The following is a 5,000-nucleotide window of genomic DNA, read 5'->3' as shown; positions in this document are numbered from 1 at the left end:
ACTTTCAATTCATGAATATCTTGACCCTGTGACCCCGTATCCTCCACCCACTCACCCACTCTCTTAAGCCAACATCTGGATGGACTGAAGGAAAGATGAATAAACATGAATAACTCATAGGTATAGATTGCCTCATAAATGCGGTGAAAGGAGAAGTGGGAATGGGAGAAAAGCAGTAGAAGGAAGACGAATAGAAGCATAGGTATATAAAACAATCGAAAACTGCATAGCTATAAAGAGATTTGTAGCTGAGAGATGTAGATAAATGGCTATGAAGCGAACAGTGAATGCAGACACAATCACACTTACACGGACACAAAGGAGAAAGAAAGAAGGAAAGGATATATATATATATATATATATATATATATATATATATATATATATATATATATATATATATATATACATACACACACACACACACATGTTTATATATATATATATATATATATATATATATATATATATATATATATATACATATACATATATACATATATAGAATATATATATATATATCTATATATATCTATATTCATATGTATACATATATATATATATATATATAGACATATATATATATATATATATATATATATATATATATATATATATATATACATATATATATATATATATATATATATATATATATATATATATATATATATATATATATATATATATTTATATACATATATATACATATATATATATATATATATATATGTATATATATATATTCATATACATACATATATATGTATCTCTCTCTCTCTCTCTATCTCTCTCTCTCTCTCTCTCTCTCTCTCTCTCTCTCTCTCTCTCTCTCTCTCTCTCTCTCTCTCTCTCTCTCTCTCTCTCTCTCTCTCTCTCTCTCTCTCCCCCAGTAAATCTAGGTCTTCTACCACAAACACACACACACACAGATATGTATATTTATTTATGTATATATATATATATATATATACATGTGTATATATATATATATATATATATATATATATATATATATATATATATATATATATATATATATATATATATGTATGTATGTATGTATCTACACATACATACGCATACACACATATGTATATATGTATATGTATGTATGTATGTATATATATATATATATTTGTATATATATATATATATATATATATGAAGAGAGAGAGAGAGAGAGAGAGAGAGAGAGAGAGAGAGAGAAGAGAGGGAGAGAGAGAGAGAGAGAGAGAGAGAGAGAGAGAGAGAGAGAGAGAGAGAGAGAGAGAGAGAGAGAGAGAGAGAAAGCGAGAGAGAGAGCGAGAGAGCGAGAGAGAAAGAAAGAAAGAGAAAGAGAGACGAGACAGAGACAGAGACAGACAGACAGACAGACAAACAGAAAGACAGAGACACAGAGAAAGAGAGAGAGACAGAGGCAGAGAGAAAGAGAAAGAGAAAGAGAAAGAAAAAGAGAAAGATAGAAACAAAAAAAGAAAAAAAATAGAATAGATACTTAAAAAAAGGAGAAACTCACACGAAGAAGAAGCAGGCGAAAACGATAATTAAAAAAGCGTCAGCCGGCATCCGCGAAGCCTCCCAGCCCGGGCAGACTGCAATCCCCCATCTTCATTTAATTGTGCGCAGAAAAACTTGCTCTTGGGGTCTCTCTACAATTAAGTCCGACCAAGATGCTGTACGGAGCGTCACTCTGGGCCGCTTCGTGGGATACTGAGATCGCGATATTCGTATATTTATGGAATATGTTTTTTTATGGTTTTTGTATTATTATTATTATTATTATTTCATTTGAAAGAGTATTGTTGTTTGTAATGATTCTTTTTTTGGCCTTTTTTCATATTCTCTATCTGATTTTTTGTCTCTTGTCTGTCTGTCTGTCTGTCTCACTTTCTCTCTCATATGCTCTCTCTTTCTCTCTCTCCCTCTCTCTATCCCTCTCTATCCCTCCCCCCACTCTCTCTGTCTCTTCTCTGTCTCAATCTCTTTCTCTCTGCCTATGCCTGTCTCTGTCTGTCTGTGTGTCTGTCTGTCTGTCTATCTGTCTGTCTGTCTCTTGCACAACACAAAGGATCAGAGAAATAAATGAAAATAATCTATAAACTCTTTCGATCATACAAAAAAAAGAAAACCTCGACTCTATCAACCTGCAACACTGCAAAACATCCCACTCAAGTTCCCTTGCTTGAACTGCAACACAACCCGCTCCTTCTCGACTTTTCTCGCCTTGATAAACCTGCACCTCTATCAGTTTTAATTTTCTGTTGTTTTGTCTTTTCCAGTTGCTTGTTGCACGATTTCAATACTAACTATTTTCTTTGCTTTTGGGCTGAAGTGTGTTTTGATCTTGCTTTTGTATATTTTTGCAATACTTATTTATGGTTTTCATATAGTTTGTTGTTTGTATATTTTTGCAATGAATGAATGAGAGAGAGAGAGAGAGAGAGAGAGAGAGAGAGAGAGAGAGAGAGAGAGAGAGAGAGAGAGAGAGAGAGAGAGAGAGAGAGAGAGAGAGGGAGAGAGAGAGAGAGAGAGAGAGAGAGAGAGAGAGAGAGAGAGAGAGAGAGAGAGAGAGAGAGAGAGAGAGAGAGAGAGAGAGAGAGAGAGAGAGAGAGGGAGAGAGAGAGAGAGAGAGAGAGAGAGAGAGAGAGAGAGAGAGAGAGAGAGGGAGAGAGAGAGAGAGAGAGAGAGAGAGAGAGAGAGTAAAAGGGAGAAGGAATGAAAGAAAGAGGGAACGAGAGATAGAAAGAGTGTAAAAGATAAGGAGAGAAAGAAAGAGAGATAGACAGAGATAGCCAGAGTAAAAGAGACAAAGAATGAAAGAAAGAGAGAAGGAGAGAAACAAAGAAAGAGAAATCGACAGAGAAAGAGCAAGAAAAAGAAAGAAGGAATGAGAGAAAGAGAGAAAGAAAGAGTATAAGAGAAAAATAGAGAAAGAAAGAGAGTTAAAGACAATAGCGAAACTCCAAGTCACTTCTCCAAATCAAATATTAATGTTTATCAAGTCGCGAACTATTTTGAAATGCACTTGTATGCATAACAACGTCAAACAGGAAGAAAATTCAGAATCATTTGCGTAAAAAACATGTAAAACAAACACAGTGAATAAAAAGAATTTAGTGAAAACAGCTTAGGTTTAACACACATACGCACAGAAACACACACGCACATAGACAACAAACATAGAGATGCACACACACACACAGAAACACGCACACACACACACACACACACGTACACACACATTTTTGCTTGATTGTACATGTCGTTACTCAAAGGTTTGATGTGCATAATGAAAGTGATTGATAACATCGCCGAATAAAAAGACTGATAATAATTTAAAAAAAATGTTTATTGAATTATCAAGGACAGTGCTGAAAGGATAAGAAAAACATAGAAAAAGAGAGACTAAGAAAGAAATGGAAGAAGAAAATGAAGGTGGAAAGAGGATAAGTAAGAAGCAAAAGCGAAGTAGTGGAAGGAGAGTATAAAAAAAAAGAAGAAAAAAAGTAGGGAGGAAAATGGAGAGAAAAAATCAAGATGGCGAAGATAAAAAAAAAAAAAAGAATTGGGAGAAAATGATGAAAATAAAAGGGAAGCAAAAGGAAGAAATATGGAAGCAGAGAAAGAGATGAAGAAAAAGATCTAGAAAATGGTAAAGAAGGAAGGAGAGAGAGAAAGAGAAAGAAAGAGAGAGAGAGAGAGAGAGAGAGCGAGAGAGAGAGAGAGAGAGAGAGAGAGAGAGAGAGAGAGAGAGAGAGAGAGAGAGAGAGAGAGAGAGAGAGAGAGAAAGAAAGAAAGAGAAGACAGAGAGAGAGAGAGAGAGAGAGAGAGAGAGAGAGAGAGAGAGAGAGAGAGAGAGAGAGAGAAAGAAAGAAAGAGAGAGAGAGAGAGAGAGTAAGAGAAGAGAGAGAGAGAGAGAGAGAGAGAGAGAGAGAGAGAGAGACAGAGAGAGAGAGAGAGAGAGAGAGAGAGAGAGAGAGAGAGAGAGAGAGGAAGACCGAAACGAAAACAAAAAGAAGAAAAAGAGAAAAGAAAAAAAAACATAAAAAGAACAGCAATAACAACAACAACAAAAACACCTTTACAACTTTAATTACACACAATAAACACGTATGTATACATTTGCATAAATCTAAATTAATACTGGAGTAAGCACCAGCTAAATGATTACAGTTATTTGAATACTTTTAAAAGCCATTATTATCTAAAGAACTAAAATTACTATCCGTTGAAGGACTCAGGTATTTAAAGAGGGTAAAATTATGAATCTTAAGCCGTAGTCACTAACTTGCTTATAGGATTCGAATGAAAGTGACAGTGCTGGTGGTGAAAAGGAGGTGATGTTTATGATGGTGATGTCGGTGGGGATGGTGAGTATGATTGGTGGTGGTGGTGATGGTGGTGTTGGTGGTGGTGGTGATGATGAAGATGATTATGATGGTGATATGATGATGATGTGATGTTGGTGAAGGGGAAGAAGATGGTGATGATGATGAGGAGGATGATTATGAGGGTGAAGTGATGATTATGATGGTGATGCTGGTGATAATGATGATGATGACAATGATGGTGAAGGGATGAAGATGGTGATGATGATGATGAGGATTATGATGACGATGTGAGGATAATGATGAAGGAGGAGGAGGAGGAGGAGGAGGAGGAGAAGAAGGAGGAGGAGGAGGAGGAGGAGGAGAAGAAGAAGAAGGAGGAGGAGGAAGAGATGACGAAGGAAAAGGAGGAGATGATGTTAACAAAAAAAGGAAGATAGAAAGAAAGAAAAAATTAAAGAAGAAGAAGAAGAAGAAAAACACGCAGAGATCTTGAACCTCGAAGCAGAAACAATACGAAAATGATGAAGTGAATGACGAAGATGTTATAGGATAAATTCATCAGCATATACACCTTGATACCCCCCCCTCCCCTTTCCCTTCCCCTTCCTCTCCCCCCCCAACTCCCCTTCCTCCTTCCCTCCTCTATGAAACCCCCTCTCACCCCCA

Source organism: Penaeus vannamei, chromosome 12 (assembly GCF_042767895.1).
Source record: "Penaeus vannamei isolate JL-2024 chromosome 12, ASM4276789v1, whole genome shotgun sequence".
Taxonomy (NCBI): Eukaryota; Metazoa; Arthropoda; class Malacostraca; order Decapoda; family Penaeidae; genus Penaeus; species Penaeus vannamei.
Note: the sequence above shows the minus strand (reverse complement) of the source record.